We start from the raw sequence: 22,535 nt of genomic DNA, 5'->3' as shown, positions 1-22,535 counted from the left end.
TGAGTAATGAAACTGTTGCCATTGAAACAATCTGTATTGTATTTATTTTCTTTTATAGGTCGGAACGAACATGGTGGAAGAGTCTTCTTCTTCTTCAGAGTCTAAAAAATGTAAATTTCACTGTGTACATACTGTAAAATACAATTTTGCACATCTGTGAATTTCACTTTAATTTCCTAAGAATTAAATGGTATAAATGACATTGTTCAGAACAAATTTTCTTTCTTTCTTAACTGTATTTTACTTTATTTAACTATACTTATGTAAATTTTTGCATATTTTAAAAATGATTTTGTATTCGCTGACTAGAATTTAAAAGGAATTGTCTGTCGATTTCACTGCATATTTAAACCGTTAAACATGTAATAGTTAAACGTATAAATGTCATTGTTCAGAACTAATCTTCTTTCTTAATTGTATTTTACTTTTTAATACTTGATGTATTTTTTAATGATTTTGCATTCGCTGAATTTAAAATATAATTATCAATGTCACTGTATTTAAACCGTTAAACGTAATAGTTTTAGAACTAATATTTATTTATTAAAAATGACAATAACTACTTTGATGTCAGCACTAAATGATTTTTGCATTTAAATTTAATGTGCAGTTTGTTGTCATTGCTGCCAATTTTAACACATTTGTGAATGTCAGTTGACAAGCATTAAAAAATATTTTAACAGTCTAAACATGTTCTTCATTATTTCTTAATTTATAGTTTTACAGTAAAGCACAGGTGAAATTATAAGAATAACCCAGCAAAAATAACCCAGAATAGCAAATCCATTAATGGTAAAAAAAAAAAAAAAGACTACATCTTGGGTTTCTCAACCACCCAGCCTGCTGGGTTAAAATGTCACTGGGTTAATTTAACCCAGCATGTGTTCTGTCCAATATTTACCCAGCGCTGGGTTTCCAGTTGGGTTGTTTTTAACCCAGCCATTTTTAGAGTGTATTATATCTATTTCAATTTTTACCCTTAAATGGGTTTGGGAGTTTGGGAGTTTCGTGCATGTCCTTAGACAGCCACTCTGAAGCGGTCAAAGGTGATTCTAAAAGAGTCAAAAAGTCGAGACAGGACCCATCGTCAAAATTTCTGTGTCCACCACTCTAGTTCATCCAAAACAAACTACAAAATAGACTCAAGGTGTTAAATACCGCAATTATCCTTTAATGTGATCTGTCATAAGATTAATCTGATAGGCAATATTAGACTTCTGCGCCAAGGCACAGAATGTCACCAGGTAAGTACCTGGATGGGAGACCTCCTGAGAAAACCAGGTTACTGCTGGAAGAGGTGTTAGTGAGGCTAGCAGGGTTGTGCTCACCCTGTGGTCTGTGTGGGTCCTAACGCCCCAGTATAGTGATGGGTACACTATATTGTCAAAAAGCACAGTCCTTCAGATGAGACGTTAAACCGAGGCCAAATTTGCCCATTGGCCTCTGTCCATCATGGCCTCCTAATCATCCCTGTATACTGATTGGCTTCATCACTCTGTATAAATTAGGTTTCTATTTTATTATTACAATCTCTGGCCAGTTAAACCACATAGACATGTTTTACTTTATGTCCCACAAAAATATTAAAATAAAACAGTTCGGTTTAAATACATTTTTGAATAACTTGATAGATCTATAGACAGTGCATCATGCATGTCACACCACTGACCCATATACCCAACGTTAGCAGACAACAAGTTACCAACACAGGTAACTTCCACACACAGTGGTTTATTTATAGGTGCAGCAGACACGTGATAAAGAAGGTAAAGCACAGAAGGTAAAGCAGTGCATTCAGTGATAGTTTGAGATAACTTAGCTTGAACTGAATAGTCTCACTTTGCTTGCAGGTTGCAGAGTGATCGCTGAATGAGGAAGACAGAAGACGGATTGATGATCTCAGGACAGGTAAGTCACACAGGAAGGTAGTTGGGTAAATTGTAGCAAAATGTAACAACAAGACCAGACAAAGGTGAACTGAGTAGCGTGCTGTGATGAGCTGGTGCAGGTGTGTTGAATTAGAATTCTGGTGATTGGGATCGTGGACTCCGTGACACCCTAATTAAGATCAGAATAGCTAAATAATGCTATCTACTAAAATGAAAATTACCTGATCAGTACAACCCTAAATATTGCATTTTCCAGGAAATACCTCAAGGTGTTTTATTGAATTATTGATTGAAAACATTGACATTTAAAAGCTTTTATAATTTGTTTGCTCTTTTTGATAGGCAACTCTAAACAAAAATAAAAGTGTCTGAATTGGTTTCAGTTCATACAATTTCAATAAACACTCACACACAGCTTATCGGTATCTTATCTAAACATTGATAAAGTGATACATTCTATACAGTGAGATGTGTGGAATAGAGTTTTGACTGAGGAGCGATGTAAGGTCTCAAAAAGTACAGCTCTCTCTCCCTGGACAGATAGTGACCTCAGGGAGGTGTCTGCTGTGAATTTGGCTCAGACAGAGTGATGGTGATGAGTTGACTTTACTGTGTGTAATCCAACGATTTGTTTGCCTTTTATGCTTGAATTTCAACAGAGGCCACCCAGGAGAATCTCTCTCTCTCTCTCTCTCTCTCTCTCTCTCTCTCTCTCTCTCTCTCTCTCTCTCTCTCTCTCTCACTCCTCTCTCTCTCTCTCTCTCTCTCTCTGGGTCACAGAATCCCAGCCTCTGCCCAGAAAACTTTTTGGCAGGAGCTGCTGCATGTCCTGTCTTACCACCGATTCTCTGTTTACTCTACAGGGTTCCTGAACTCTGCAATTACAGCTATAAGTCATATCGTCTCTTCCTCAGCAGACCAGTACACACTCTCTCTCTCTCTCTCTCTCTCTCTCTCTCTCTCTCTCTCTCTCTCTCTCTCTCTCTCTCTCTCTCTACCATGAGCAACGGCAGTTTTTGCATCACACTATTGCTGCTTTCTTGCCACTGCATTTCCTCCATCTTTAGAACGTACTTTTCAGGTCTGAAATGAAAGAATCAAAACTGTGTTGATGAAAAACAGTGTGTATATCCAATTAGTGTAAGACAGTATCCAAAAACTGTCTCCTACTAAACTATAAAAAAATAAAATAAAAAAAAGTCGTGTGCCACTGTTTTTATAAAGCATCCCCAGTCATTCTCCTGCATTTGACTGCTAGCATCCTATTCTGATTTATTGAGCTGCTCACAAGTATCTTAAAATTGTTTAACTCCTGTTGTAATGCCAAATTAAAACACTCATAAATCATTTTACAACAGTCTGCACATTCCTGCTTTTATCTGCATTAGATTTGTATATAATTATTATGATTGTGTGAGTGTTTCTGTAATGCAGGGACTGTCTATCATAATGTGACCTTCCAGCACATCTTGAGGAACATGTTGTTTATAAACGTGTGAGGTCATGCTCAACTCAACATGGATGATTTCTAATAAATGTGAACCCTGATCTGTTCTGAAACTGGACTGAAGATTTGTTTAATTGATTTGTCTTATATTTACACCGTGTGGAAACTTCTATTTCATGTCATTTTGAATGATGAAAATTGATTTTTTTTTTTTTTTTTTTGCGATTAGAGGTACAGAGAAGTATATTAAATTAAAATTTTACTTAATATAATTTCTAATCAATGCACAATTCTAAAAGTTCATTAGAATAACATTTAATGTACAATTAGAAATTATATTACATACTTGGCAGAAAAATTGCTTTGATGCCAAGGTAAATTCCTGGTGTGTGCAAGCAATAAAGCTCTCTCTGATTCTGAAATTATTATAGATATTATAAATTGTATGTCACCAGAACAGATGTCAACAAATTGATCTCTTCCTCAGGGCCAACTATTGGCTCTACTTTTTAATAGTCCATTTGATGATGAAAGTGTACAAGAAATGAATGATTCAGTTCCGATATTGTTGGCCAACCGTATGATAAGATAACTCCGTGATCATCCGGGTAATAGAGGGTATGCATTGATGTCACTTTCCCGCCAGAACACGCCCCCTCAGCCGGACTGAGTGGCAAAATATTCTGCAACATGACTGGATTTAATTGGGGGAACTGCGAAAATGGGAGTAAACGGGAGTTGGACTTGACAGTGATCCTCACAACTCACCAAAAAAATTAATAAAAAAAATAAATAAATTGGTGCGTGGACATGTGGCCAGGAATCAATTTTGATATGTTTTTTGTTACTTCTTTGGGAAAGATTAGTAGGGAGGTGGGTGCCATTTCCCTTTGATCTTGTTTTATCCCGTTTAAGCTAGTTTGGGAGTTAGTGTATTTTTATTGTATTTTTCTTTTCTTTTTATAGTTTAGTTCGTTTTTCTCCCTACTAGTTAGAGAGTTAATGTTTGTTGTTTTGGCCTTGCCCCTCTTGAAGCCTTGGAATCATCCCACATTTATAAAATAAAAGAACTTGTTTTTGATTTTGAGTTGATTTTGGTTATTGTAAAAAGACTGGGGTTTGTAACTGAACCTTTGCTACCTCCAGTAAGTCCATATGATGTACTCTCCACATAGAAGATGGTCTCTGTTCCCTTCCCTTCTCATGGAGTTCCCTTCCCAACGTCCCAACGTTCCTTTAAAATTATTCAGCAGAAAAGGCTATCTGCTGCTGTAGTTACCATCTCCACTGTAGGGTACTAAGTTCACACTTACAAATAATCAGATAGTGTAAAGCAGTATGCGTATTTGGCGTGCTGTCAGAGTAGAGGACTCTAAGCTCGGTATTTTGGCCCGAACCCAGAGCACTCCCGCCGTATTTCTTGTTACGACCCCCAAACAATTGCAGAGCGCAGGGCTGATAGTGTGCCGTTTGGAGGGGTTAGTTTGGTGGACCAGGAGGGTTCATGCATCATTGGACGAGGGCATTGCTGCTGCGGCAGTGAAGGTAAGATCTAATCAGAAATGGGCTCCTGCGGGAGCAGAGGGGACATCACTGCTATGTCAATGGAGAAATATTAGCCAGAGAACTGCGCTCCTACGGGTCTGACGTGGGGCTGCAGGCCACGGACGGTGAGGTAACCCTGAAGAGAGGGTTAGAGAAAGCGTGAGGAAAAGGTTGTAACACCTGGGCCTGTGCCTCTAACGGAGTCATACTCACACTAAAGGGACGGCCTGCATCGAGGGTGGCTGGTATAATGGATAGATGTGCAGCGCTAGGGAAAGCTGCAGTTTGTAGCTGAGCGGAAGGAAGAGGAGAGTGAGGCCTGGCACCGGCGGAATCTGGGGCGCGGCCCAAACTTGCTGAAGGCCTGCTGCTCGAGGAAGGCCCGGTCTTGCGAGGGAAGGAGACAGTGTTTTGTGTGGACGCGAAGATGGGGCCTTACGACTTGTGCTCGCTTTGTTAGCGAACTTAGAGGGTGGAGTGAATTTTGAAGAAGGGAAGGCTGGTTAAAGGGAAACATACAGATCTTATAGCTGATGAGCGTTTGTCTTAAACTCACTACTGTCCATTTCTCCTTTGCAGGAATTGTTGGATGGGCCAGGCGCAGGAGCTGCTGGTGGGTGTCTTGCTGTAAGCCTCGGTGTCGTGGAGTACGAGAAAAGGCACTGATGGGCGGACGTCCACGCAGTGGCTCCTGTTATTCCGTAGCAGTGTCCGGCAGAGCGCGAGTGCTCCTGGCATTGGTGGAATGCGGTGAGGAACCCTGGGACAAGAGGGACTCGTCAATCGGATGGAAAGATATCAAAAATAATTTATATAAACAATTTATGATTAAAAAAACATAAGAATCTGAAGAACGGTATAAAGTATACAAGAACAAACTGATAACCATTGTACGAAATAGCAAGAAATTATACTATGAAAATAAATTAAATGAGAACAAAAGTAATATTAAAGGAATTTGGAGTATACTGAATAAATTGTTAAGAGACAATCGAACAATCAACTCATATCCTGATTATTTTATAGATAATGACACTGAAAACTATAATATGGAAAACATTGTCAATAAGTTCAATGATTTCTTTATAAATGTTGGTCCTGAATTAGCGGCCAAAATCCCAGCAAGCAGTAATAATATAATGGTGGATTCAGCTATAGAAAGGAACACTCAAACCATCTTCCTCTCTGACGTGAGTGAGACAGAAATCAAAACTATTGTGAATAAATGTAAAAATAAATTATCTATGGACTATTTGGACATTAATATGAGATTGATAAAAAGAATAATTGACAATATTGTGAAACCCTTAACACACATATGTAATGCTTCATTCCAAACTGGAACTTTTCCAGACAAAATGAAAATAGCCAAAGTGTTACCGCTATTTAAAAACGGAAGTAAGCGTATATTTACAAATTATAGGCCAGTCTCTCTGCTGCCTCAGTTCTCAAAAATATTGGAGAAAACGTTCTACAGCAGACTGGATACATTTATTGCGAAGCATGAGTTAATTAACGAAGGGCAATACGGATTTAGACCTAAAAGATCGACCACTATGGCTATTATTGATGCTGTGGAAGAAATCACCAGTGCTGTAGACAGTAAAAAACATGCTGTTGGAATCTTTATAGACCTAAGGAAAGCATTCGATACCATCAATCACTCAATCCTTGTTCAAAAATTTGAAAAATATGGTATTCGAGGAGTTGCTGGGAACTGGATTAAAAGCTATTTAGATGAGAGACAACAATTTGTTAAAATGGGGGACACTGAATCAGAATGTATGAGCATTGTTTGTGGGCTGCCTCAAGGGTCTATACGGGCACCCTTGCTATTCAATTTATATATCAATGATATATTTAAAGTATCAGATTTATTAAAAATTGTGTTATTTGCTGACGATACCAACATATTTTATTCTAACGATAACTATAATAGACTTATAAAGGATGTAAATCAGGAATTAGTTACATTTACATTTACAATTATGCATTTGGCAGACGCTTTTATCCAAAGCGACTTACATTGCGTTATCCTATACATTTATACATAGGTATGTGCAATCCCCTGGGATCGAACCCACAACCTTGCGTTGTTAACGCAATGCGTCTTACCACTGAGCTACAGGAAAGCTTTAAATTTAAAACATGGCTGGATTTAAACAAATTATCACTCAATCTAAACAAAACAAAAATGATCATGTTTGGCAATTATAAGGAAAATCCTGAACTACTGATAAATATAAATGGTATTAAAATAGAAAAAGTAACAGAAATTAAATTCTTGGGAATCACGATAGACAACAAACTGAGCTGGAAATCACACATTGGACACATACAAAGGAAGATAGCAAAAAATTTTGCAATTATAAACAAAGCTAAGTATGTTTTAAATTATAAGGCGCTGTATATATTGTATTCCAGTCTTATTTTGTCATACTTAACTTATGGAATTGAGGTCTGGGGTAATAATTATAAAAGTTCCTTACATCCCCTTGTAATACTCCAAAAACGAGCGATCAGAGCTATTCATAATAGGGATACCTTGAACATACAAATATACTGTTTTTACAAAGTAACATGCTTAAATTCATGGACTTAATTGATTTATATACTGCCCAATTAGTGTATAAAGCAAATCGGGTCCTACTACCAGCAAATATTCAAAAACTATTTATAAAAAGAGATAGCTGTTACAATTTGAGAGGTTATGGCCAACTTAAAGTACCAGCTTTCAGAACTACGAGGAAAAGTATGTGTGTGTCTGTGTGTGGTGTCAGGCTCTGGAATAACCTGAGAGCCCAACTCAAGCAGTGCCCATTCATTTATCAATTCAAATCAAATTACAAACAAGTCATACTGTCTAAGTACAGGACGGAAGAATGTCCTTAAGTGTGGAAAGGGAATTAGCTGCAGAGCAATCGATTTATGTTGTATTTTATTTTATTTTTTGACTGGCATACTATAACAGATAATATAAGATAATAAAAATTATATAATTAAACTATTTATAATTTATAAACAATTGTGGCCATTGAATGTATTGAATTCATAACAATAAGGAACAAAAGATCAAATTAAAAGATTGGTGACTAGTTGTCACTGGTAATGATGGGTCTTTGTACTTACTGAAGAGTCTTCTTTCCTTGTCTTGGAATCAGCAGAATGATTGTGAGTTAATATTGTTGATTGTATAGTTACTGGAATAGGACAACATAGATATGTCAATTGTCTTTTTGATTATAGTAAATGTATCTACTGCTCAAATGTATAAAAGGGGGTAGGCGTCAATAAGCTTAAGCTTCTGCCTACTCCTTTTGAGCATCATATCCACATTGTTATTTATTTATTTACTTATTCATTGCGCATGTATCCTTCTTTAGTTTTGACTACTGTGCTGAAACTTGTTACTATGTAGAACTTTGTGGAACTCAGATGCTCAAATAAATAAAGAAATGAAAAAAAAAATGAAATGAAATCGTGACAAATGGGCAGGACCAAATGCTGAAAACTGTCGAGGAACATAGTCATACAGTATAAAGGCCCCCACTCATGCTGATTGGGTAGACATGTTGATTACTGAATGTTGACTGCTGGTTGGAATGACGTGATGATTGGATAGATCATTTGAACGTGTTTCTACCTAACTTTGTTAATAAAACATAATTTAATATAGAGACCCCTAGTGTTGGTTCAACACAACGTTGAATGTGACAGACAGAAAGAGAAAGTCTCATTACTATTGTAACCCTTGTGCCCTGATGGAGGGAAAGGAGATGTTGTGTTCCTCATGCCACAACTCTAAACTGCCACTAAGGCGTTGAGATACCGTCTCGGCTCCTCAGAACAAACCCGAATGAGCAATGCCACGCTGCCCAGGGGCGTGGCCAGCTATGCACATTTTTCTTGCCAATTTCATTGGCCTTTTCTTTATACGTCAGAGGTGATTGGGGCTCTCAAGAGCGACCCATAGTGCCGGTTCGACGCAACGTTTCTGTCCTTCCTTCAGTAACTGAGACATTTTCAACTGTGATAACTATTGTTCATAATAAATTATGATACCACTTGGATCGTTGTGTCAGATTGCTTTCTCAGACCACCTTGAGACCACCTTGTTTTCATATATGCCTAAACGAACCAAACTAAGTGAGAAAATGCAACAGGTTCCGAAACAAACGCTCCAAGCTCCAGGTGTGAAAACGCCCTTAGTCTGTGATATTTAAAATGTCCTGCGATGGGCCAGACATGCCACAAATGTAAAGGTCGAGATAATTTCTCAAAAATGTGCAAAACTAAAAATGTAATCCTGCAAACAGTTAACCCTCTGGGGTCTGAGGTGTTTTCCGGGCCCTGGAGGTGTTCTGACATGCTCTGACTTTTGTGCTTATTTCTGTTACTTGTAACATTTTCATGGCTAAAGTCTGATTACACTGTATTCATCACAAACTCTGCTACAATAATATGTGAGCAGCAGAAAATGACGTTTATGCATGGTTTGTGAAAAAATATAAAATCCATACTGATTATTTGTTCACAAGACTTAAAAAAATTGTATAATGTAGTCTAGAATTTTTGCTTCTGAACTATGTAAAAATCATCCTACCCAGGTAAGGGGAAGTTTTTTTTTTTTGTGCATGTAATTTGTGATGTGCCCTATTTATTCTGTGTTTGTTTAGCCCCTTTCACACAGCGCTTTGAACCCGGCAAATTGCCGGCAAATTGCCAGAGCGCCTTCTGTGTGAACGCAAACTCGACCCGGGATTTAAGCCGGGATCGATGCCGGGTCGGGACCTAGTAACATTGCCGTGTTCAGTCCCGGAACGCGCGCTGTGTGAACAAAAGCCGTAACAATGCCGTGTCGTAGTGATGACGCTGAAGCCGGGCTCGTTCTCCAGCTGTGAAACGGTACGTAATGCGCAAGTTTATGATCGAATCAGAGAAACAAATGCACAGGCGTGGTTTCTCGAGAGAGAGACCGCAGCTCATAAGCAAACTTAAGACGCTGCTGAGATTACAAGTCACATCGATGTCACGTGTCTTTACGGCATTTTTACGGGTTGTGTGTGAACGCACTCTCTGATTCCGGAAAATCACTGGCAGTGTGAATGACCAAAATCAAACGAACCCGGGTCAAATCCCGGGTCACTTTATCCGTGTATTTTCCGGAATCTCTGTGTGAAAGGGGCTTTTGAGTCTTGCTGAATTTTTATTGAGTGCTATTTATTCAAACACCTTGATTTTGCACTTTGTTGTCCCCGTCCCTGAATTTGTTGCCCAGAGGCCTAAGGTCTGTTTTTCATGTGTGTCTAACTTGAGAAAAATAAAATAAACTGTTTTTATTTTTATAATACTCCAGTCCCTCTCTCTCCTTTTATTTCCCTTCATTGGGATAGCCTGCTTGTAAACATCTAAAAATTCAGATTGTTGGTTATCCACTTGTGATTGGTTTAAAAAGGCCCCTTATGGGTCACATTTCACAGGTAAGGTATTTTAATTCACATAAAACAATATATTGATTTAAAATTTGTAAGACATGTTTTGTGTAAGAAAGCTGTATGCGAGGAGGGCATGAATCATCATGAATATTGATGTGTTTCACACCTGGTAAGACAAAAACCCTCCCCTAATGGCCCTCAGGTGGGACTGTGAGGAAACTTCCACAAAGAATGAGAGAGAGAATGGCTTTTTGATTGTTTGGATTTTTTTTTTTTTTTTTTTTTTTTTTACAACACAGCATAATAAAAGATACATAACGAAGGACAAAAAAAAGGCACATTATTGAGCACAATGATCTAAACAGAGAGACTTTGTGCCATTCCTGAAACAGTTCCTTTTCAACATACCTGCCATTTCCAAGATGCTTTTTCATTTGACCATGTTCATGTACAGAGAGACTCATGTGAATGTTCAGCATGACTCATAATCTGGTCCCTGTAAAAACAACAACAAAACAACTGTGAACATGCTGATATCAAGAGAAACTATAAGGATGCATGATTTGGGGAAGAAAATCTAATTGTGATTTTTCTGCTTAAAATTGCGATTTAAAATTCACAAAAAAATGAATAATGAACACCAGGTTTGTTGTGCCTTGTATACATATACTTGTAGGGCTGCATAAAGTAATAATAACAATAATAATAATTTTACTTTACAGAAATACATCTGACCTATAACTTTAAATCTTTAAAAAGGAACACTTCAGTACACTACACTAGAGAAACATATATGGATTATCATATGTTACTTCAAACGTTTTCATTCTTTACGACGTTATGAAATGAGATTGGAGTAAAAACATGTAGCCTAATGTTTGGCACGTTTTGCTTTTCAAATGCACAGTGCGAGCGACCCAAACTCACAGCGCTCGCATAGACCATTTACTGAAGCAATCGAGCCGCTCCTCATATAAAACCTTATTGTTACCACATTATAAACATCTACATTTGAGCAGATATCCACGAACACAGTATTTAACAGTAAACACTGGTCTAAACATTATAATTATCATGATAGTATAAACACTCATAATACTTTTATATCATGCTGTGTTTTATATTATCGAACATAAAAACATCCTTGTGTGGTACATGTATATTTATTTAGCATTGAAAGGTTGCCTACCTGTCTATAGTTCATATTTCAACATTTCCGTAGATTTCATACATTTTAGTCTGGCACCAGTTCAATTAGTACAATGTGAAGTTTTTGTAACAACAACACCATAACTATTATAAGTGGGAATACATTTCTTAAAAATGTTATCTTCAAATCGCGTTCTTCTTCTTCTGAGGTAAATACAAAGTAAACTCACAGCGTGTCTTCCAAACTAGATGAAAAGCAGAGGAATGATGAAGTTGTATGCTTTGTTTTGAGATAATGGGGGCGTTTACAGGTTTGCATTCCTTCACTGGGACTATTAGCATTTGAATCACTTGTGCGCACGTCGGTGTGGTCACATTAGAGGTAATGAGCAGGCGCTTGAGAAGCTGTACCTCTCATTGGTTTCATACGGATTACTTAAACAGAGAATATGTGTTTTTGATATGATTTACATAATTTAAAACATAAAGCTTTCTAAAGACACATCTCTCATCTGTGTGGCAAGTGTTCGCTGAGTTACAGTTCTTTTTCTGTTGCGTTTCAGAATGAACTTCACACTGAGAGAGACGGCAGAACGCGCATCGTGTTTATTTTCTTTATTTTACAAAAGCACAACATTTTGTTTTTATTATGAGTGTAATAAATAATCTAAATCAATCCCAAAACAATTTGACAACTTTTGATTTTAAATCTAAAACTTGCCAGTAGTTCAATAACAGTTGCAGGCTGCTATTGTCCTCCATCAGCTCCCTCCTATGTTTTAACAATTCTTGGATCAATCCTTAGTTCTTATACTACTTCTAAATTTGTATTATTGGGTGATTTGTACTGGAATATGCCAAATCCTCCTGATCGTGTTTTCCTCCAATTTGACTCTTTAAATCTTACACAGGGTTCCCCAAAACGTTCTTATCGCTAAGTAGTTCTTAACCTATTCCTTAACCTCTCTCTTAAAGGAGAACTCCGGTGAAGTTTTAAGTTAATCTTGATCGTTTTACCTTTGTGAGTACTGTCTATAGAAAAAAAAAACGAACCGGATTGGTGCTTGCAACGCGGAGCTGTTACAGTTAATGCCCAGAGCTCCCATTCAGCTAAAACGGCAGTTATGGGGGCATAAACCTAAAGAGTGTCTTTGTGCCTCTTAACAGACACAAAATGCAATTAAAATGTCTGTCCAACATGAACAGGGCCCTTACATGACAACAAGATGCGTTTAGCAACTTAGCCATTGTTTAAACTCACCTAAATAGTGTTTTAGACGGCTAGCTGTAGTCTCGCGCTGAAGTCCCGTGGGAACTCAGTTGTAGCCGGAACACGACGCTCCTCCCCCACCTGCACTATGTGTGCGATTTTTTCCCCCCAAACCACTTCAGCGGAAATCCCGCCCTGCAGCTGATTTATTGGTTTAGGTTACAGTGACGATTGACATGACCAATGAAAACCTTAGAATCAGCTGCAGGGCGGGATTTCCGCTGAAGTGGTTTGGGGAAAAAAAATCACACGCACGTACTATTTACCTTTTTCCGGCTACAACTGAGTTCCCACGGGACTTCAGCGCGAGACTACAGCTAGCCTTCTAAAACACTATTTAGGTGAGTTTAAACAATGGCTGCCGTTTTAGCTGAATGGGAGCTCTGGGCATTAACTGTAACAGCTCCGCGTTGCAAGCACCAATCCGGTTCATTTTTTTTTCTATAGACAGTACTCACAAAGGTAAAACGATCAAGATTAACTTAAAAATTCACCGGAGTTCTCCTTTAACGTTATGGCATGATTCCCGACACGTTCGTACGCTAAGTATATCTTCTGTAAGTCACACTTTCGTAAGGTTGGTCTGGACCATTCGTAAGCTCTCTCTTAGCGTTGTTTGAGCTCAAGACGCTAGTCGCCGCCACTGTGCAGCAGTCTTTAGAAATCAGCGCAGTCAAACTATGGTATGTTGACAATGTTGTGGCTCAACAATGATTTATGGACATTTGGATACAGGCCTATTTATGAAGTTGACTTTATTTGGCTTTAATTAATATGGTGGTAATTACCCTAGGCTATTTCGTAATGTCATTAAAGCGTTTAAATTGGCAATCACTTTTGATAATTAAAATATGGCAAACAATTTGGCTCTAAATGGCTAAGATCTATAAATGGGTAAGCATGGTGGTGTCCAGTAAGCGACCAACTATGGCAGCGATCCAACATGTCCTTGTATTGAATCAAAGACGGCGCCGGCCGCGGAGCCGTTTAGTCCATGTCAATTTTTTTATTCGGCAAAACTTAAGCCCTTTTGACATTTTGCCTGACGTGGCTATATTAAAAAAAATTAGCCTCCCAAGACAACTCATTATGGAGCTGCTGGACCTTCTCAGACCTGCGCTTGCCAGGCTAACGCGGCGGAATTTTGCTTTAAGCCCTGAAGTCCAGCTGCTTGCAGTGCTAAGGTTTTTTGCTACAGGGAGCTTCATCGAGGTTGTGGGAGAGGGCTACGGCCTAAGCAAGACCTCGGTGTGGAGGTGCGTCCACACTGTCACCAACGCCCTTCTGCGCCATGCCTGGGATTACATCCGACTGCCGGCAACACGTCAGGAGGTCCAGGAGGTGCACCAGGGCTGTCATGCCATTGCTGGCATCCCCAGAGTCTTGGGCCTGGTGGATGGCACACTCATCCCTATCGCCAATCCATCATTGATTGATCAGGCGTACATATCGCGAAAGGGATACGCGGCCATAAACGTGCAGGTTATACACAAATCCGCCGCAAACTCTATGGGCGCCGCCATCTTGCCTGCCGCCATTACTGCGTGCCTGCGAGGTGTGACGGTGTGACACTTGCCGGTGCCCTCTAATGACATTTCAATGAAAGCGGATCCTGCTCATTAAAGAAAATGTCTGGTGAAAGGGAACATTGGGTAGATGATGTCAGGCAGTGGCCAAATCTTACCGATAAAGGTAATTTATTGACAACATAATGTATTCATGTAAAAATGTGTCAGCCAAATGTAATTTAATGTAATTAAGACGTGTATTAATTGATGACAACAATAAAACCGAACGCTGTCATTAACGTTACTAGCTGTGTTGCTAATATGTTCACAAGCTTCACAAGTTGTAAATAACTATTAGCCACGACCAGTTGTAGCAATCCAATGGGTAACACTTTATAATAACGTTCAGTTGTAAGTCATTTATAAGTGATTAGTTAATGATGAACTGATAGTTTACACAACATTCATAAATGATTAGCAAGTGATATACTAATATTTTATGTTTTGTAAATTCCATTACAAGTCATTTACAAGTGATTAGTAAATGATAAACTAATTATTTATGAAACATGACTATGCGTTCATAAATGATTAATAAGTGTTATGTTCATTATTTTATGTAAGTTTTGTAGATTCAGTTATAAGTCATTTACATTTGATTAGTTAATGATTAACTAATCATTTACAAAACATGACTATGAGTTTCATAAATGTTTAATACATTTAAAAAAAAATGTTTTATGTTCTGCTCACATCAGGTGCACAGTGTTTAAAGACTGTTCGTGTTTCAGAGAAGACAGCTGTCTATACCCTCACCAGTCAGCACTTACACTACAATACAGTGTTCAACACCTGTTGTGGATGATAAACGCATGAATAAATCATTTACAACACTTTCTGCATCCCCTAATCTAAAGTGTAAACTATTCATCACTTGTAAATGTGTTACACATCATTCGTAGATAACATTTGTAGATCTTATGCCTTATTGATTCTTGAAGTGGTAATCTATGAATGAAGTGTAAAACATTTACAAGTGATGAATAGTTTACACTTTAGATTAGGGGATGCAGAAAGTGTTGTAAATGATTTATTCATGCGTTTACACATCATTGTGTTGAACACTGTTACTTACCTGTTACAAATTATCTGTACGTGTATACAAGGCATTCACAACACTTTCTGCACCCTCTAATTGCTACATACATACATACAAAAATAATTTATTAAACATTTATGAACTGCATATTCATGTTTTGTAAATGATTAGTTAATCATTAACTAATCAATTGTAAATGACCTACAACTGAATATACAAAATATACATACAATAATGAACATAACACTTATTAATCATTTATGAACGCATAGTCATGTTTCATAAATAATTAGTTAATCATTTACTAATCACTTGTAAATGACTTGTAATGGAATTTACAAAACATACATAAAATGTTAGTATATCACTTGCTAATCATTTATGAATGTTTTGTAAATGATTAGATCATCATTAACTAACCACTTATAAATGACTTACAACTGAACGTTATTATAAAGTGTTCCCAATACGTGTTCTTACAGGTATTCAAGATTATTTTATTAATCATCTGGCATGCGATGAGCTTCAGAACCTAAACTACAGGGCATTGATTGAAGGTCAGAATTACATGAGCTCCGGATGGATTGGCCAGAGACTGCATACCATCGCAGATGAGCTCATCACATTAAAAGGTGTCGTGAGGTTTTCACAGGCAGTGAACTCGTACCATAATGTGTCAGTAACAATACAGAGAGAAAACTGCAAAGTTCTCGAAGTAGTGTGTAACTGCATGGCTGGCCGAGGGAAGTGTTGTAGCCATACAGCAGGGCTACTGTACAAAATTAAAGATGCGACAACAAGAGGGTTCACAGGCTTGGCCTGCCCTGCACAGACACAGCATGTGCCTGGAACAGCTCCACTTGTGACAATGTAGTGCCAGAGACAGTGGAAAATATGCAAACGCAGCGCAGTGGCCCCAGAAAATCCATGAGTGTAATTTCTACTGCATTTCTGACAGATGAAAATGTTATTGCACATTTTTCAGCACCAGACATGGTTGGCTTATCTATGGTTCCTGGAACTATCTTGCATCATGTGTTGACTGCTCAACCACACACTGCACACACTGAAACAGGTCCACCCAAAGAGCACACAATGTGTGCAGAACAAAAATGCACACTTTGCAACACAACATTTAAAAAATATATACAATGTGGGGAACAGGACAGGCAGAGATTAGAAACGGAGACCAATGGCCAGAATAGTCAGCTGTGGCTGGACCAGAGAAAAATTTGAATAACCAGTAGTGAGGCATCTGAGGTACCAAAAAAGACAGACCCAACAAACTGGGTAGAAAGAAAACTTAACACAAGGTTTTATGGAACAAGCTGAGCCTTTGGCTAGACAATGTTTCGAGCAGACAACAGGGCTTACAGTGGAGACTACAGGCCTGGTTGTGCATGATCAAGAAAATTGGCTTGGTGCCAGTCTCGATGGAATTATTGACACAGATACTATTCTTGAGATTAAGTGTCCCACACCAAAAAAGCTTGAAGCACATGGTGGCAGTCTGCAAAAAATGATAGATTCGAACAAATACGATGTTAGATTGATTGATGGAAAGTACGTTCTGAGGGAAACAGCATCTGGGTTAGGGTACTACTATCAGGTCCAGGTGGCAATGCACTGTGCAAAAAAAAAGATTTGTAAATGTATGGTGTGGACCCCAAATGAACATATGATTATAGATGTACCCTACAACGAAGAGTGGACAATGAACAAAATCTGCCACCTGAAGAGGGTGTAGTTTCAGCATCTGCTAGACTGCTACCAGCAGTAGCAACAAGAATTGCACACGGGGTCATGACAATTTTTAGGCTCAAGTAGCTATTACACTTTAATGTGCTTTCCCATGAAAACTTAGCGGTAATACACAGATCAAGAGTTCGACATTTGTTCACTGTTTACAACTGTACATTTTAATTATCTACATTGCATTGTTATGGCAAATTAATACACATATTAAGAGTTCGACATTTGTTCACTGTTTACAACTGTACATTTTAACTATCTGCATTGCATTGCTATGGCAAATTAATACACATATCTAGAGTTTGACATTTGTTTACAGTTTAAACCTGTACATTTTAACTATTTGCAATTGCTGTCTGAAACTGTTGGTTGCTTTGTTAGATTTTCTGTTGAAATACAAATTAATATTTGGTATACTGTGACCTTCTTTAGCCTAAGGACATAATCTATACAATATTAACCATATCACACTCACACTTTCCCATGACAACTTAGCCCATGACACACACACACACACACACACACACGCGCACACACACACACACACACACACACACACACACACACATCCATTTCAGGTGTTTCTTCTTCATTCAGTGCTGTTACGGATTAACTGAGGTTGCAAATTACATAACCCTGCACAAATACTTACAATCTCATCAACACTTTGCAACCTACCAGACATAACATTACACAAAATCTTAAAACCCTTCAACCTTCGAATTGCTCGCTCAATGTGAATTCTGACATTAGCTAGGCGACGTGTGGATGTCACCTCATGTTCAGACAGCTCCTTACGTCCACGTGTGAATGCAGGAAGAGCTAGACTCACTCCTGGAGGCAATATATCCATGATGGTGAATCCGCGATCTGCTAAAATCTCATCCCCAGGGATCAGGTGATGAACAAAACCACTGTTCTTTGTGATGAAATTATCACTGGCCCTTCCACCAAAAAGCTTTGATACAAACATGACATAGCCATTGGGAGCTATACAGTATAGCAGTTTGTATGTGTTATCAGTGGCGGTTCTAGAGGGCCCCCCTAAATTTGGAATCGTAAAATCACACCAAACAACTGCGCATTTTATCAGTTGCGGTGCCTTCATCTTTAGGCTACACTGCAGCACGACGTATATTCACATCAAATGTTAACGCAGAGGAACGGGACACTGCAGTTCACAAAAGTTCATTATTTGCATGTGCTTTAAAGCCTTGCCGGTTAAACATGTCATTCGCAATCGCTGCTGATGCGCTGTTCAAACATGCGCTTTACTGAGCGCGTACACTCGACGCGCACATGCACTAAAAGCCTGTTACTGGACTAAGTTATCTTTTGAGTCTTATATTGCGCTAATACTGTCAAATACAGTCAGACAATGTTTACATAAACAAAGTTGGTTATGTCTAAAGTGAAAGCAAACAGAGAAAATTAATTAAAATCTGCTTGTCATATGCGTGTATATTAGACGCGTCGCGTGCAGTTCTTAAAGAGACAGTAGCCCTAATAATAAACATGCTGCCGCTTGTCCTTAAAGAGATAGTTCACCCAAAACCAAACAGTTGCTGGTCCCCATTGACTTCCATACATAGTAGGAAAAAAATATACTATGGAAGTCACAGGGGTACATCAACTGTTTGGTTACTCACATTCTTTCAAATAACGTTTATTTTCAACAGAAGAAAGAAACGTATTCAGGTTTAAAACAACTTAAGAGAGTAAATTATGACTTTTTTGGGGGAGAACTATCCCTTTAATGTTAATAAAACAACAAAACACACAGAGGAAATCATTCACTGCTCTTGACTGAGAACTTTAAGTCTGTTGTGTTTTATTTTCATATTTGTTCATTTAATTACTTTCTTCAATTCTACTGTTAAATACACCTATAGCTGAAAAAATAAAGCACTGTTTATTTCATTTGTATATTAAGTTGTGTATGTGTAATATGTATCTCTGTTCTTAATTTTTATAACAAAGAAAATAGTGACAAAGATTTTTATTTTCGCCACTTTGGCCTAAATGTCTGCCATTCTTTTTTATTTTATATTTTGTTACCTATATTTTGTTACCTATAAGGCTTTGCTTTTAAAATAGGGACATTAGTTTGGCTGTAATGCTCAATCACATGCAAAATAGTAAAACCAACATGAAATAAGAATCGTGATAAAATCGTGATTTTCCTGAAAAAAAAAAAAAAAAATTGTGATATGATATTATTGCCATATCGCCCACCCCAGGTGTAAAAAAGTGCCTAGATGTGCTTAGATGCTAAAAATGTGTTATTATTGATCATTATATCACACTACAATTAAACATAATGAAACATTCATTTGAATTGAAATTGTTTTATTAGCTTAGCTAATATAATTTATTAGCTTTTTCTAGAGATTGCAGTCATGCATGACATGGTGAAAAATGACTTGAAATAATACTGAAAATAGGTTAAGATGAATGTTAAAGGTGTGCCCCCTAAAAGCACAAGTGGCCCCTGCCTGGCCCCCCCAGTTACTGTGGTCTAGAACCGCCACTGTGTGTTATGATGTTTGTAATTGCTGTAAGTCTTAAGTCTTTTTCTTAAGTTCTTTGGTCTTTGTACAAAGACCTCTGTACAGTCAATGATGCATGTGGCTTTAGGACAGTTTTTTTTAAATGTCTTGGGCCTGATTCTGTTCAGTGTATCCCTGGGCAACCAAGCAATCACCTTTTCCCTCATGAATCTTGCAAGGATTGGTCTCCAAAATGTAAATATTTCAAATGCTGTGCTTCTACTCACCCCAAATCGTTTACCCAAGTCAGTAAACAATATCCCCAAACGGAGTCTCATTAAAACAAGCAAAAATTGTTCATGGAAGGCCAATTTGGTATTACAGTTTTTTTCGATTGCTAAACGACAGTGAGCACAACTGGAGCTACATGTGCAAAACTCTAACTACAGTCTGCACTACCAACAGTCACCTGAGCTAAACAGTTCACATCACCTGCAAAACTCATTCCAAGCAACACAGCTCTTACCACATGGCTCAAAACAGGCTCAGTGCAGCCAACACTATACACAACCCTCACTGAGATAACACACACTGTCACTCAGAACACACTGAGAGGAAAAACACTAGCATCAAACACCAATACAGAAAATACAAACTTTTCATCTTTACAGTTTGAACAATTTCAGTGACTTCATACAAAGTAATATTTTCTTCAAAGAAAAGAGTGACATTCTTTCACATGATTTATTTACATTTTTAGAACATAACAATTCTTTAAGGTAAATTAAAATTAGCAGTTTGCTTCAATAGTCTGTAGTAATTTATGGAATTACAGTAATGAGAAAAAAAAGGTAGAAACTAAAAGTACATACTGTAATTCGAACAAATAATTGAGGGACTAATCCTGCCTCTCTCTAGCATCAGGCCACAGGTTTTCATCAACATCACATCTAATGTTCTCTCTTGCCATGCACCTGCGGAAGAACCTTCTGGAGTGCCTTATCCATCCCTGGCAGTCCTCTAGACTCGTGTCCTCACATCCGGCACGCATCCGCCCTCTCCCTGCCACCCTTCTCCCTCCACGAACCCGTCTTCCTTGTTCCATTTCCAAAATTAGTCTTTCTGAGCTCTACCTATCTATCTATCTATCTATATATATATACAGTATATATATATATATATATATATATATATATATATATATATATATATATATATATATGTGTGTGTGTGTGTGTGTGTGTGTGTGTGTGTGTGTGTGTGTGTGTTCACTAACAAGTCTAAAACAAGACTTTTTTTGCAATCAGCAGTGTTTGAAAGGCACAAGGCTGAAATCTATTCTGTTTTGAATGTGTGGTTCACAGTTTTGACAGCAGTGTGTTAGCATTTGAACAAAGTGCTGTAAATACACAGTGTTGTGCAGGTTGTGGTTAAAGTCATGGGATAAGTGTGTAGAGTTTTGAAAACTGTGTTCAAGCAATGAAAAACGAACTAGAGTTTGGTCCACATGAACTGCTGCTGTGCAGACTGTAGTTAGAGTTTTGCACATGTGACTCCAGTTGTGCCCACTGTCATTTAGCAATCGAAAAAAACTGTAAGTGGTTGTGAGAAAAAAGTCGACAAGACTTGCAAAAGTTGCCAGAAACTGTCAGCACATAAACCTGTATAAAATATAAAGTCTTTGTTATTTAAATTATGTGCTGATACTGACGGTGTTGGATCTGTTTGAGACCCACAGTCCTTCATCGGCTTGTTACCGCAGTTGAAACTGTAGTTGTGCTCTATGTGATCTGGCCACTGGGTTCCGACATCACACGTCTGCAGAGGCATATTCTCCAAATTCCCGACATCCACATCTGTTTCCATAGCTTCAGGTTCAGTAGTTGAGTTCTGGTGTAAAGGCTGAAGACATCTTCTTTTGGGGGGAAGTCTAGCTGGTGTTACCTAAAGGGAAAAAAAGAAGAGAGGTGCATTAGTTAAACATGACAATCAATCATATTTAAATGAACGAAATGTGATGCAATAATCCAAGAGACCTACTTACATGACATTCATAACCCATGAACAACACAGGATAGGGGTTTTCTCTTGTAGGTTGTCCATCAGGAAAATGTATCCCACACACCTTAGAGTGGTAATGAAGATGAATACATAATGAGCGATGCATTGGTGGTAAAAGTACTTCTCAAATAAGTGTGAACAAGACAGCACTTTAAATAGCACTCTGCACTTTCTCTTAGTTAACATCAAACATGCACAATTGCACTTTACCATCCTATTTATGATGCGTGAAAGGGGGTGTATATGATTGTTCTTCTTTTTGTGGGGTGAGGGCCAAAACTGTTGTTTATCCTGTCCTGTCCATCTTATTTGTTTTGTCTAGTCTTTTGTGATAAGTCTCCTGTTGTATCAGATGTACTATATGGCACATATTATGGCACATATAAAATATTTTTGCAAGGACGAACATCTATCTATTTATAGTTGACATAGTAGTTTAATTATATTTTTATCCAAAGCAAGCAACGAGGACTAACATTTAAACTGATGCAAAGAGAGGAACTTCAGTTTACCAAGCAGTAACGTAAGAGCTTGAGAAAGTTCCAGTTACACAGCAACATGAAAGCTCCAGCTTTGTTTTCGCCTGTGGCTAACGATATTGCTAGCAAACTAAGCTAGCGCTGTTTCACTGTATGTTACACCCACTGCATGCAATCTGTGGCATTAACAGATTAAACAGTCAGAGCCAAACTTACCGCAGTATTCTTGTTTGGCTTGAAGCCATCTCGATTTATGTTTCATCCACTTTTGACGCACATCTTGGTTCTCCGCTCGACCAGGAACTCGGTGTAATCCGTATGGCCGTAAACATGGGCAGTCAATGTGCAACAAAGGTTCGTGAATTTCACAAACGGTTTTATTCCAGGCCTGTAGTTTTGTGCTGTTGTTAAA

At 38.1% G+C, this 22,535-nt stretch overlaps 1 protein-coding gene and 1 long non-coding RNA gene across 2 annotated transcripts in view; one reads left to right on the top strand and one right to left on the bottom strand.

Moving 5' to 3' along the window:
• The window catches only part of emc8 (ER membrane protein complex subunit 8), a 417,930-nt gene that overhangs the window by 104,460 nt on the left and 290,935 nt on the right, over positions 1-22,535 (top strand). The gene's annotated exons all lie outside the window — the stretch shown is intronic.
• LOC309507703 lies at positions 21,185-22,369 on the bottom strand. Its single transcript, XR_014209220.1, has 3 exons — positions 22,340-22,369; positions 21,628-21,708; positions 21,185-21,527 (listed from the first exon to the last, which is right to left on the bottom strand). It is a non-coding gene; the product is annotated as an uncharacterized lncRNA (long non-coding RNA).

The sequence above is a fragment of the Leuciscus leuciscus genome, assembly GCF_965113295.1.
Source record: "Leuciscus leuciscus genome assembly, chromosome: 10".
NCBI lineage: Eukaryota > Metazoa > Chordata > Actinopteri > Cypriniformes > Leuciscidae > Leuciscus > Leuciscus leuciscus.
This window is presented reverse-complemented; position numbering and strand designations above follow the sequence as displayed.